The following is a 15,123-nucleotide window of genomic DNA, read 5'->3' on the forward strand; positions in this document are numbered from 1 at the left end:
CGTGACAGACGACATGATGCTGGCATGTAAGTTAATTTTTGAAGGCCAAACTTTGGCTTTAAGAAGAACACGGGTTCACCTCTCGGTTGTCCGCGAGCTCTCGCCTACCCATGAAGGGATGCCAAGGCTGCTGAAGGCAAGGAGCAAGCAGAAGATGAAGTTCCTCTCGTGCGGAAGAGGCGGGCTCCCTAGGCTGTTCGGGACCCTGAGTTAAATTGAGCTTCTTCGAGGGCAGCAGCTGGCCCCTCTGGCCAAGGTAACCCATACCCCTATAGGGATTTAGATAGGGTTGTCGCTACCCTTAGGTTAGTTAGGTTTAATGCAAACCAGCTCATCCATCGCCACCCTAGCGACCCAGATTGTAATATAACCTTGCTCCAGTGCATGGACCACTTAGTGTTACGCCATGACATGGGCTACCCTAAGGGCACCGTTGTCGTAGACAATACCCTTTCCTTTAGGTCGACCTTTTTTTGAAGAGTATGGGACCAATCTCAGGTCGTGGTCCTCTCTGCTCCAGGATACCCTTGCCCCTGGACTCAGGAATTACGTAGAGGAGTCTAGCTCTGAGATAGAACCTGAGCCTGAACCTCCCCTAATCCAAGAAATTTTAAACTTAGACTCCCCCTCTCCTCCAGCAGCTCCAAGGTCGGAGGTCGTGACAATAGACTCCTCCCCTAGTCCGGAGGGTAGGATGTTTTATTATATTGTATATGTATACACATTTTATGTAAACTGATGACTTTAAATGTATACTAACTTCCTTTTCCTTCATTTCAGGCAAAGAAATGGCACAACCAGGAGCTCCCGATATCTGCACGATTTTTCGGGAGGGAAAAACCAGCTCGGGGCTGCCATAAAGAAGCCTCGATTCACAGCAAATAGGACGCCTCCTACGACAGGGACTACCTCCAAATCCATGGCTAAGGGGAAAGGCACGAGCTCAGCCGCTCCGACTGCTGTCATGACAGAGAAAAGTGGTGCACCTCCGCCTCTTTCTCGATTTCCATCAGCTTCTGCTTGGGACCAGACAATACAAGCCGACCCCCAGCTTCGATTGTCCCTACCACCACCATGTGTATCCCAGTCAACCCTTAGGACTTGGAGAAGATCCCTGATACTTTTCGGGGGACTCTCTATGAGATGGCGAACCACGTGGTGGAGCACATATACAAGGCCAACCCTAAGGATCTGAGGGTAATCAAAGAGAGGAGCTCGGAGAACGTCCTGGAGTCCACCTTGGGGATGACCCTCACAGTAAGATAACTGTCCTCAGTTAAACATGCATATATTATTTTTTCTTTTTATTTTACCCCAGTATGCACCTAACTTGTTTCCTTATTTAAAAACCTCGATTCACAGCAAAGAGGACGCCTCCTACGATAGGGACTACCTCCAAATCCACGGCTAAGGGGAAAGGCACGAGCTCAGCCGCTCCGACTGCTGTCGTGACGGAGAAAAGGGGTGCACCTCCGCCTTTTTCTCGATTTCCATCAGCTCCTGCTTGGGACCAGATAATACAAGCCGACCCCCAGCTTCGATTGTCCCTACCACCAACATGCGTATCCCAGTCAACCCTTAGGATTTGGAGAAGATCCCTGATACTTTTCGGGGGACTCTCTATGAGATGGCGAACCACGTGGTGGAGCACATATACAAGGCCAACCCGAAGGATCTGAGGGTAATCAAAGAGAGGAGCTCGGAGAACGTCCTGGAGTCCGCCTTGGGGATGACCCTCACAGTAAGATAACTGTCCTCAGTTAAACATGCATATATTATTTTTTTTATTTTTATTTTACCCCAGTATGCACCTAACTTGTTTCCTTATTTTTATTTTTACAGTCGGTCCTGGCTCAGCACCGTAGTATAGCCTGGGTCAGGGCTAGGAATGAGCTCCAGGTTGCCCAGTCCGCCCTGACTGCTGCTCAGGAAAACGAGCAAGCTGCCAAAGTTTCCCTTGCAGCTGCTCAAAAAGGCGAGCTCGATGCCAAGGCTTCCCTTGTATCGTCTCAAGAAAGCGAGCAGGCTACAAAGGTTGCCTTGGTCACTCTTCAAGTTGAGGTCATTGAGGCCAAAGCCAAACTGCTGGAGGTTGAGGGGGTTATTAAAGAGCAGAAAGCGGCCTCATTGTCCTCCATGGAGAGCATGTTGTATCATTGTTGGGCCTTCAACCAGGATGGTAACTTCTCCTTCCTGGCACCTAAAGTGTGGGATCCCTACCTCGAGAAGTCTGAGACTGGGGATGCTTCCACCATGGGCGAGCAGGAGACCGAAGAGGTTACATCCTTAGAGCGCCCTGGAGGGGCTTGATGGCGTTTTCCCTTTGTTTCTCTTTTTCTTTTTGTAAACATTTTCCATTTGGCGTTTTCCTTGATTGTTTCTCATGTTTATGCTATTCTAGATTTGCACACTCATAATCTTAGGAATCGACTTTTAGATCGAGATAGATATTTTGAATTTGGTTATGTCCAAATTTAATGTGTTGATTTGTATCATACCTGTCAAGCATCAGGCCTTGGACCTGGTTATATCCGAGATTTTAAATATTTCAAACTCAGCCCACGTTAGGTTTATTACTATCTCGAGCTTCTAGGGAAGCCATCGAATTTACAATTTTGCTAACTTCTATGTTTTGGACCTGGTTGAATCCAGGATAGTTTTGTATGATTTAAAACTTAGTTCGTGCTAGGTTTATTGACACCTCGTGTTTTCTTAAAAAAACATCGGTTAATCAATTTTACTAACTTCTAAGTCTAGGACCTGGTTATATCTAGGATAGTTTTGTACCTGGTTATGTCCAAGATTTTAAGTGTTTCAAATTTTCTGATCCATCTCAGGTTATATGCCCCCCAAGTAACCAGAAAGTGAACTTTCTCGATTGCTTGGACAAATGCTATCATACGAACTAATACATAAATAAACTATATGAAAGGCAAGAGATACATAACAATCCCTTCATTTCTTAACCAAATGGCTTTTATAACTAAGGCTTACATAGATAATACTTCTTCAGGTGCGTGGCATTCCAGGTCCGTGGGACTGTTTCTCCACTGAGTCGAGCTAATTTGAAAGTTCCTTCATGCATGGCCTCCACTATTTGATAGGGCCTTTCCAAGTTCAAACCTAAAGCACCGTCTTTGGAATCCTTGTTTGCCAAAAAGACCCTTCGGAGGACTAGGTCGCCCAAACCAAAATTACGCCTTTTGACCTTGGAATTTAAATAACGAGTGATTTTTTGATGGTAATGTGCAAGCTGTAGTTGTGAATCCTCTCGTTTCTCATCAATTAGGTCGAGAGACACATTGAGCAGCTCATCATTCCGCTCCTGGCTGAATGTCTGGAGCCTGTGCGTGGTTACTTTTATTTTGACGGGACGGACGACCTCGCTTACAAAAGCCACGGAGAAAGGGGTGTGTCCTGTGGAAGTTCGGTGGGAGGTCCGGTATGCCCATAGTACTTGCGAGAGCTGCTCAGGCCAGACTCCCTTGGCCTCGTCTAACCTCTTCTTAAGATTCATCTTGAGGGTCCTATTCACGGCCTCGACCTGCCCATCGGCCTGCGGGTATGCAACGGAGGAGAAACTTTTAACTATGTCGTGCTTTTCACAGAACTAAGTGAAGAGATCACTGTCGAACTGAGTTCCATTATATGACATGATCTTCTTCGGAAGCCCAAACTGGCACACAATTCTCTTAACCACAAAGTTGATGACTCTTTTTTAGGTGACGGTTGCCAACGGCTCGGCCTTCACCCACTTTGTGAAGTAATCAATGGCCACCACTTCATAATGAACTCCTCCCTTTCTTGTCGGTAAAGCTCCTATTAAATCAATTCCCCATACTGCAAATGGCCACGGGGATGAGATCATTGTTTGCTTGACCGACGAAGCTCGTGCAACTGTGGAAAATCGTGGGCATTTGTCGCACTTTCAAACATGGGAGATGGAATCTTTTGTCAAAGTGGGCCAAAAATAACCATGCCTTAATATTTTTAAGGCCAGGTTTTTCCCCCAGCATGATCCCCACAGAAGCCTTCATGCACTTTCTGAAGGATAGTTTTAGCCTCCTCTGGCAGAACACACCCTCCTAGAGGAAAGGAATGGCCTCGTCGGTACAATGTTCCATCCACTACCACATAACTGGGAGCTTGATAGAGTATCCTTCTCACGTCTTTCCTTTCTTCGGGCAGTTTTCCTGTTGAAAGATATTCTATCATGTGGGTCATCCAGGTCGGCCTAGTGTCAATCATCTCGACCTCCGTCGTGCTTCCTGCCACGCTTGGTCTTTCCAAGAGTTCCACTGGTACTATGTTCAAAGTCTCAGCTTCCTTGGAGGTGGCGAGCTTCGCCAAAGCATCTACATTAGCAAACTGCTCGCGAGGGATCTATTCGATGGCGCCATACTCAAATTCTGATAGATCTTTCTTCACCTTGGCTAGGTAAGCTGCCATCTTGGTACCCTGCGCTTGGTACTCCCCTAACACTTGATTGACCATGACCTGAGAATCGCTATAACATTGGACATCCCTGGCCTTCAATTCGTTTACCACTCTAATCCCGGCTAATAAAGCCTCATACTCGGCTTCGTTGTTCGAGGCCTCGAATCCGAATCATAGCGCGATATGGAATCGATGCCCTTCCGGAGAAATCAATATGATCCTAGCTCCGGACCCGTTCTCATTAGAGGAGCTGTCCACGAATTTTCTCCACAACATCTGTACTGGTTCTTTAAAAAGCTCTTCTTGAAATCCAGTGCATTCAGCCATGAAGTCAGCAAGGGCCTGGATTTTGATTGTAGTTTGTGGTACGTCAAGTATTTTGAACTGGCTGAGTTTGATTGTCCATTTTAAGAGACGTCCCGACGCTTCAGGTTTTTGTAATACTTTCCTTAGAGGTTGGTCAGTCATGACATGGATTGAACGGGACTGGAAGTACGGCCTAAGCTTCCTGGAGGCTAATATCAGGAAGAATGCCATCTTTTCCATTAGGGGATACCGCGATTCAGCTCTGAGAAGTCTTTGCTGATATAATATAAGGGTTCCTGAACCCGGTCTTCTTCTCGGACCAATACGACACTGGCTGAATTTTCTGTCACAGCCAAATAAAGGAATAGGGGCTCCCCTACCACTAGTTTAGACAATATTGGGGGTTTGGCCAAATGTGTTTTTAGATCGAGAAATGCCTGTTTTCACTCCTCAGTCCATTCGAATTTCTTATTCCCTCAGAGCAAGTTATATAATGGCAAGCATTTGTCCGTGGATTTTGAAATGAACCGATTAAGGGATGCCACTCTTCCAGTCAGACTCTGGATTTCTTTACACGAGCTGGGCGAAGGCATCTCTAATAATGACTTGATTTTATATAGATTTGCCTCTATCCCCCTTGTATTGACTATGAATCCCATAAACTTTCCCGACGCCACTTTGAAAGTACACTTATGGGGATTCAACTTCATGTTATATTTCCTCATAATCTCAAAACATTCATTTAGGTCAGATACATGGTTGTTGGCAGTCTTGGATTTGACTAGCATATCGTCGACATACACTTCCATGTTTTTTCCGATCTGACCAATGAATATTTATTTAACTAACCATTGGTAGGTAGCCCCGACATTCTTTAATCCGAAGGGCATGACTTTATAACAGTATACGTTTGTTAGAATCATAAAGCTAGTATGCTCCTGGTCTGCAGGATTCATCACAATCTGGTTATATCCATAATACGCATCCATGAAGGACATGAGCTCGTGCCCCGCAGTGTCATCTACCAACTGATCAATTCTCGGAAATGGAAAGCAATCTTAGGACAAGCTTTGTTCAGGTCGGAGAAATCGATGCAGGTCTGCCACTTTCCATTAGGCTTCGGGAACAAGACAGGATTCGCGACCCAGATCAGATATTTTGCTTCACGAATGTACCCACACTTTAATAACTGAGCTACTTCTTCCTCCAACGCCTCAGCTCGGATTGTTCCTGAACGTCTCTGTTTTTGGGATTTCGCGGGTACGCTTTTATCCAAGTTTAGGGTGTGCATGATCACACCCGGGCTTATTCCCACCATGTCTTCATGAGACCAGGCGAAGACATCTATATTCCCTTGTAAAAATTGTATCAGCGCCATTTTTCTCTCATCGTCAAGATTTTTCCCGATCTTAACGATTCTCGAAGCATCTGTGGGATCTACATTTATCTCCTCGAGCTCTTCGATAGCCTGGAGTTCTGATCTATCCTCACCCATTCACAGATCAATATCATCGCTTGGGGAAATGCCTCTATCCCTGGCTTTCTAAGGTTCTTCTGTCCCAGAAGCAACTTCTACTTCCTGGGGCTCCTCGCCTCCGTCTTGTACAACCATTGTTTGCTGCCCGGTTTGGGATTTTCCCTTCATGTAAATGCTATAGCATTTCCTGGTAGCAAGCTGATCACCTTTGGCAGTGCATATTCCTACAGATGAGGGGAATTTGATTGCTAGGTGGTGGATAGAGGTTATGGCTTCGAATGTCATCAATGCAGGTCGGCCCAAGATCGCGTTATAGGCCGTTGGACAATCGACAACCACAAACTCAAGGAGTTTGGAGACAATTCGTGGACCTTCTCCCAATGTCACCACTAGCTCGATCGCTCTGATGGATGTTGATCCCTCGCCGGAAAATCCATATAGGATCATGGAAGTTGCCTTTAGGTCGGTTACAGACAACCCCATTTTTTCTAAGGTGGACCTAAACAGTAGATTCATAGAACTTCCATTATCTACTAGTATCCTCCTAACTCTTCGATTGGCGAGCTGAATCGTTATGACTAAAGGGTCGTTGTATGGGAATTGGACATGGCTGGCGTCTTCTTTCGTAAAAATGATCGGTTACTTTTCTAACCGCTGGTGCTTTGATAGTCGTTGCTCCGGGATGAAGTCCACTCCGTTGTGGGATTTTAGCTCGTTGATATATCTCTTCTGGGCACCTCTGCTCGTGCCTGCCAGGTGAGGACCTCCAGAAATGGTTGCTATATCTCCTCCTGTGATCGATGGAGGGTTGTCTTGATTAACCTGATCTCCATTTTGATTCATTGGAGCCTCCAGATTTGATGGAATGTTTTGTCCAGCGGGCTGTCTGGGAGTTCCTCGATTCCGGGCGTACTGAGCCAAAGGTCCTACCCTGATGAGAGTCTCGATCTCATCCTTTAATTGTCTGCAGCCATCAGTATTATGACTGATATCATTGAGGAATCAACAAAATTTTGAGGGATCTCTCTTCGCCCTTTGATTCTTTAACAGTTCCGGCTTCTTCCACTGAAGACAGGCAGAATTTGCCAAGAAGATGCGCTCTCTAGTATCCGTGAGGTCATAATAAGTTGCATAGATCAGCTTAAACTTCTCCACGAACTTGTTTTTCTTTGACCTGCTCTGGCCACCTTCACCATTTCCCTTTCTTTTACCACCCCCTTGGTTATTCTGGGCAATGGTTTGAGTTGTAGCACCAGCCGCAGTGGTTTCCACTCCAATGGGCTGAACAGGGGCTTGGCTGGTTTGTGCAACAGAAGCTCGCACCTCTTCTAGATTAATCAACTTCTGGGCTCGGTTTAGGAACTCATCCACAGTGTGAACTCCCTTTCTCTGTAGCTCCTACCATAGGTCGCCTCCCACGAGGATCCCCGTCCTCATTTCCATGAGTTTAGAACTCTCGTCGGCATCTCTAGCTCGTGCGGAAACATTGGCAAACCTACTTAGGTATGCTTTCAAAGGTTCTCCGAGCTGCTTCTTCACATTCACCAGGGAGTCAGCCTTAATCCGAGCTGACTGGGAAGCCCTAAAAGCTCTCTTGAAATCAGCAGAGAAATTCTTCCATGAGTTGATAGAGTGCTTTTCGTACTGCTTGAACCATTGCCAAGCTGGCCCGATCAGAGTCGAGGGGAATATTAGGCACCTTAGCTCGGGTCCAATGTTGTGGGCCCTCATCAGGGTATTGAACATTCCCAAGTGGTTAGATGGATCTCCATCTCCATCAAATTTTAATAAATGGGGCATCCTGAACCCCGGCGGGTATGCGGTTGACGCAATGTTCAAGGTGAAAAGCTCGAGCTCATCCCCTGAATCATATTCATATTTTTCATTTTCTAATAAGAGTCTTTTCATCAGCTCCTCCATCTGGGCTAACCTTTCAAGGGTTTGGTCTTTCATTCCTTGGTTATTCTAGGGTTGTTCAACAGCTCCCGTCCTACTGTACACGTTCGGCGGGTTGTTGTCCCTCCAAGTTCGAGCTTGGTTTGGTGGGACATTCCTGTTATCACATACTTCGGAAGGACCTCCCTCTTGATGAGTGTAACTGACTCCATTTTGGGCTGAATTTCTCCTCTGTGAGCTTAGGCGATCTCGAAGATCGGCCTGGGAATCGACTTGAGGGCTCTTAGCCGAACATAGGTGATTTCTCAAATCTGTATCGGACCTGCCACATCAACGGCTCTCAGTCCAATAACTCCCATAAGCGATGCTTGCTCGCGGTTAAGGATGAGGATCTGGGATACGGCCGCGTGTCCGCGAGGCATAAGTAGGGGAAATGGGAGGAGGATTTCTCCTACTGTCCCCATAAGCAGGAACATTTCGTACAGAACGCGGTGGTGTTGGATGTCTTATGGGCGATGGGGGATGCCTAACTGGCGAGGCAATTCTCGTCCCGGCAGAACGAACCAAATTAGCCCGTGGTTGTTCTGCTCCACCATTTCTAACTCTTTGCGCCTGGCGATCTGATTGTGATGTAGGGGGGTTGGCTGGTACTGAACTCGGGGTCAAGGTCCTAACTGACCGGCTGACTTTCCAGTGACCCCTGGGTGTGCCATTAGGTTAGACATCTTGGTGATCTTGTGCCACGGGAAGAGAGCTTGGGGTCGAGGTCCTAACCGATCGATTTGTTTTGGATAGGCCATCCCGGTGGGACTTATGAGACTCGTCGTGCCTCTTTCCGACGTTAGCGTCGATTGGAAGAGGGGGTAGCTGAGCCAAAACCTCTTCGATTTGCTTGTTTTCTTTGGCCAAATGGCTTCTTAACTACATGTGTTTCCAGCTCTACCACAGTCAAGTAATCCGAGTTCGGATTTGGCAGCAATGATGCCGAACTCCCAGTGTCGTCGTGGCCCATCGGTTGTTTTCCCGACCGTTGTTGGATTTCAGGGCTATGCTCATCGGAAACAGTAGTATGGTGAACCTCCTGCCCACCAGGCTGTTCCATTTCATTGTCGTGGCTCGATCAAGTGACCACCATGATGAACTTTGATTGGGATCTTGATGAAAGCACTAATCTGCAACTCTCAATGAAAGCACCAAACTGTTGACACGGTTTTTCGCCAATAGTCTATTATGAAAATAGCTGGAATGAATTAGTGCTTAATGATAAACCGCAATAAGAAAATGATACTCAAGAGCACCAAAATAGAACTCTTAAGAACACTCGTCTTTTTTACGTGGTTTAGTGGTTAAAATCCACCTAGTCTACGAGTCTATATTATTATTGTTTCTCTCTCTAAATTTTGACAGACTTTTTGTATTACAGAAAATACTCAACTTTCCATATCCAAGATCTTAGTATTTATAGAGAAAATCCCTAGATAGGCCCTGGGGTCATCACGTGACTTAACCCCCAGTGTTATCTGTATCACACTAATTATAAATATTACAATTTTTCCTAAGGTATGGTCTAAAAATTAGGTAAAACTAATCATGGATCCTCAGAGATAATCGGACATGTCATGCCTGATCATGCACGATTATATTATGTGTCCGGATTTTTAGGGAGCCGCAGACATGCTATGTCTGTACATGCACGTCTATATAACGTATCCGGGTTTCTAAAGATCCAAGGATACATCAAGTCTCTAGTGTACCCCGAGCTGAATACATTGTGAGCTCGTGTCATAGATGCTATCCCTTATAAACATTACAAACTCTTGCTTATCGCTCTGCATTCCCCAGCTCGTGTTATTGTCCTAGGTAGTCGTGCTGTCTTCGGGGAGAAGATATGGACTTATGAATCATCTATAACAGTTCCTTACTCGCCAGCTGTACACGAGCTAAATAAAAGACTCACGCTGAATTTTAGAACTTACAATTAATTAAGAGATAAATAAATAAATAAGGTTTTGAATTTAGGCCCAATAGGGATTTAAATTCAAAATAAAGAGATTGAGTCGAAAGTCCATTTGTGGGAGCCCGTGAATTTTATTTTTTGTTTATTATTTTTTATTAATTTAAATTTAAATAAAGCCCATTAAGTCTCCTATATAAGTGTCCAGGGTTTTCGTAAGGAAGTCTCAGTTGATTCATTGGGTAAGTGAATACCTAGACAGTCCAATGTTTTCTTGGCCACTCACTCTCTTCTTCTTTTCTATATCTCTATCTCATGTGTTGAGAACCTGCCCACACTAGTTTTAGGTTGATCAAAGGCTTGGTGAGGAAGACTTTGTTGTTGATCTAGTTCAATCTCTTGATAATACTTGCTACAGAAATGATTCAAGAGTTAGAGAGATTGAAGGATGGATGTAACGTCGTGGATAACCAAGATCGTTACACTGTGTGTTTATAAAAGGCACAAGACTTGCTAATCAAGTCATTTAAGTAAAAATGTGACACTAAAACCATAATCAAACTAGGGTTAAAAGATTTTGATCATAAAAGATAAATTTCATTTAAATAAACTTTTGATACATGGGATCCAAAAAAACAGGGTTAAAGAGTAGCCGAATATGTACAATCACAAGCAACTCTAATAGAAAAATAGACATTTTAGGTTTTCCTATCCCTGTACCATCCCTCGGCCGAGCAGCCGAATATGTACATTCTGCCCCCAGGGCTCTCTAATTCAGGGTTGGTCCAGCTTACCCTTGCCTTTACCTGCACCACGTAGCACCCGTGAGCCAAGGCCCAACAAGAAAACCATAATACATAGAATAATCAATAACAGTAATAAAATAATTCACAAAACGTTAACTGGATACTCAGCAGACCACATCGTTCACATAAACAGTGATATCAACCAACAAATCAACATTCTATCATCCAGATATTCATCATGCTATAATCATCAGAAATTAACAACAGTAAACATGTCATACAATATCTAGGGTTGATGCCCTTAGGATGCACCCTTTGTTTATCCCACTGACTCCGGCTCACTTAGGCCAAGCTCAGTGATTATATAGTTAACCTCAGCTACCAATGGCCGAGCCATGTCCTGTGCGCAAATATCAATTCCGACACTCTTAGGCAGTTTATTTCTTGCTCACATGGCATAACACAATCATACATCATTGTATACAAGTATATGGAATCCTTAGTCCCAACATAGCCACAAACACGAGTGTAGTTTTCCTACCTTTGGTCCAAGCACAAGCAAATAAGCAAGCAAGCATGACCCCCGAGAACGATCCTCTCCCGAGCCCTAGCGGCAACCTAGTCACAACCCACAATAACATTCTCATTAACATTTGATTCCATGATAGAGCCCCGGGACCAATCCCATGCTCTCAAGACCTCCAATTTCCCCAAATGGAATAGCTAAAATATCCCCCTGAGCCCCTGGGCTCAAGCCCTAAAAATAAAAAAATTCAAGGGCCTTGAAATTGGCCTAGCGCCACAGCACAGGCACACAGGCGCCGCGGTGCTCCTTCGCGAAGCCAGAAAAACTGGGTTTTTCCACCGTTTTTCCCCGAGCCAAAGCTCTCAAATCCTACCCCAAACTTGTCTAAAAGTCCCAAATGAACTTAAAACAACAAATAACACATAATAGAAAGTACCAACACCTCAAAAGCTGAACCCAAACTCTCACTCAGATCAAAACCCAATCATAGGTTTAAAATTCTACATAGACTTAAACCACCACTAAAATTTACCTAGAAGGCAGAGCCTCACCTCACCTCAAAGAAGAATCATGACCTCCAAGTTGTTCCACCTCAATCCTAGCTTCAATTCCTCAAGCTCCTTTCCTTTTCTTCCCAAGATTCAGCAAAACTTCTAAGTCTCCAAGAGATCGAGGGAAAAAACCAGAGAGAGAAAGTTAAGGGTGCTGAAAATGTTATATTCCTTCCACTAGCTTCTAAACTAAGTGTAACCCCTTCTTAGGCTTGGAATGACCAATTTACCCTCAGCCCATTACCCATTCTCTAAAGCTCATAGGGGTAAATGAATCTTTTACCCCTCTTTTTCCCCTCTAACCATAACTAGCGCCTTGCAAATTACCGTGATCTCTAATTCCCTCTAATGATTACCAAATAATTTTCCATTATCCGATAACCCCCGGTAATGTGCTAAATGACCAGAATACCCCTAGGTTCACTTCGAGCCGGGTATTTGACCCCGCTGTGACTTTTCCGCTAACTGGCTCACTAGGATCGCCTCGTGCCGATTAACCCAACTATATCCACATAATAATGTGGTCTCAATCAAAACACATACATATATTCAAATATGCCCTCAACGGGCCAAAATTACAAAAATTCCCTTCTAAGCTAAACAGGGCCCACATGCATATTAATACTCATAAACATGCATTTCACATATCCATATAATCATATAATCATGCATACCACATAATCATGCATTTGATCATTTAAATCACACATAAACAAACTATGCCCTCCCGACATTCTAATCAAGGCCCTTAAGCCTTATTAGTGATTTTGGGTCGTTACAATGGAGTTGTTCCAGTTCTGCTGTGTAATGTAAGTTTCTTTACTTTACTCTATTTTGTATCAATTTCATAGAAGCATGTTCCAGGAATTTACATGTTTGTTTAATAATATGTAAATTACATGAAAATAAATAAGGATCCTATTATATGCATATCCTACATCATGCACGACACACGCCCCCCCCCCCCCCCCCCGAAACTTACCCAGGTAGCCGAGTGCAAGAGTGTGTCTCCAAGCTCCGTCATATTAAACCTTTGCAATGTCCTCATCGGATCAAGCATACCCCTCCACAAAACAAGCTCCCGCATAAGTTACCACAACACCTTTTTTGCTCTTGGGACATCCGGATACGTGGGAATAGATGAACCACTGGCCAAACGGAGCAGAGGTTCTGAAGTACAAGGTGGAGGGTTTCCAGAAGTGCAATGACGAGGGAGGTTTCTAGGAGTGGAATCAAACTCATCATAAGAGGGCGAGACAAAGCGCCCTGGGTTGGAAGGTACAGCTCCTGAATGATAAGCCATATTTGGGTTTTCAGAAGCGAGAGGCCCCTGCCCCCTAGAAGAATGAGACACACGGGACGGTTGCTTTGACTCAATAAAGGGTTCATCTTTAACCTAATCATCATCTTCATTAGAGGAATCTGGACCCGTCGGAATGGCCTTTTTCTTTAGATCCATAATATGCCATAGGAAATCGAGATCGGAGACATTAGAAACACCGTAGGTATTAAGATTTGTTGTAGTAAAAAGGTAGGCAATCATGTTCTCAGTAACATCTGGATTACCCAAGGCATCAACGCAATGAAGTCGCTGAGCAGATATTTTGGGAGGATCGAGGTCCCCTGAACTGCACGCTCAATTTTAGCCCAACAACAATGATAATAATAGTGAAAAGGAAATAAAAGAAAGAGTATGATACTTGCTCGAAGAAGTGAAAAAATGTTCACGAACCGAAAGACAGCCCTTGATGAAGAAAAAATCTTGTTTCCATGAGCTAGGATTGGAGATGCCACCCTTGATCAACAGAACTTGAGATTGGCCAAAAGCCCTTTGACTTGGGAGTTGGCATGAGGTTGTAAATGAAATACCCTTCCTTTGCCGAAGGAGCATGGCCCACGCATTTTATATACTCCATGTATAGGAAATTGAGAGTCAGCCAACTATTTGGCACCAACTAAAGTGGAGCAAGTCCAAAGAACTTGAGCATTTCAACAAAAAATGGATGGGGAGGAATCGTGCCTCCTGCCTTCAGTATATGCTCACCGAACTCTATAGAACCAGGAGGCAGATCTTTAGCACGACACATAGAAGTGGGCACATAATATTGGTACTCACCGCTGATCTAGTAGTTCACCATTAGTTCCATCAACTTATTCTCTGACAAATGGGAGACAAGGGAAGCCGCTAGCAGAGGACTGGAGTCCAACTTCTTGGGCGCCATGTTTCGACGGCCTCTTTTTGATATATCTGCAAGAGCAAAAGGAAAGGGTGACATCAGTACAAGACATTTTACCTTCCATTTACATTTCCGCTGCATTCTGGCCGAGAGAGTTTTCCACCTAGGTGTTGGAACTAGATGCATTAAGAACGGACGCACCATACACAATGGCTGAGGAGAGCCATAGATAGCTTCAAAATCACTATAGGAAGCCTCCTTATTAAGAGGAGAGCCAGGAGGTGGAGGCTCAAGCAGAAGTTTCTCTTTCATAAATGCAATATAGTTGTCACGGACCCAAGAAGAAGCAACCCATTCAACCTTCGAGACAGAGTCTATCTCACTTTCAACTACCCAATTTTTTTACCTAAGGTCAACTAGCCACTCTAAGTAACAAATATGAGCCACCTTTAAGATCTCGTACACATGGTATAGGTTATATATAGATGACTCTCAATATGATGAAGCTATCTCTATGGGCTGAACACCAGGAGGTACACTGGACGACTCGTCAAATGCCATGGAACGATGTCTAAATAAAAACACAGGTACAAACTATAAGCGTCGAGAATTGTCCCGACCAATATCAAAAAGAAAGTTCAACTACGATGGGACGTGGACCTACCTTGCAACATTTATGCTAAAAGACATAGACATAAGTGTCTAGACATGGGTCTAAGAAAGGCCAAGCCTTAGGCGCTATACAGGGTCAAGACCTGTATACCAGGGGCCTTATAAGACAACGCCCACAAAAGTGTCTAGACACCAATACGGGAGGCATGAGGCACGACATGCCCCGGTGCCTAGAGGTGTAAATGCCAAGGCACATGACCCTCGCAAGTCTCAGATGAAGGAATGTCTCGTGGGACACTTAAGAGCATAAGAGCGCCTCCCACGAGACTCACAGTGAAAGAGGTCCTCACTATGAACGGCCTGACATCTCCAAACCCCTAAGGAGGCCACCCACGTAACTCAAGAATGAAGGAGAGCCTCCCTATGCGATGCCTAGCATCT

The sequence above is a fragment of the Humulus lupulus genome, chromosome 5, assembly GCF_963169125.1.
Source record: "Humulus lupulus chromosome 5, drHumLupu1.1, whole genome shotgun sequence".
Lineage (NCBI taxonomy): Eukaryota > Viridiplantae > Streptophyta > Magnoliopsida > Rosales > Cannabaceae > Humulus > Humulus lupulus.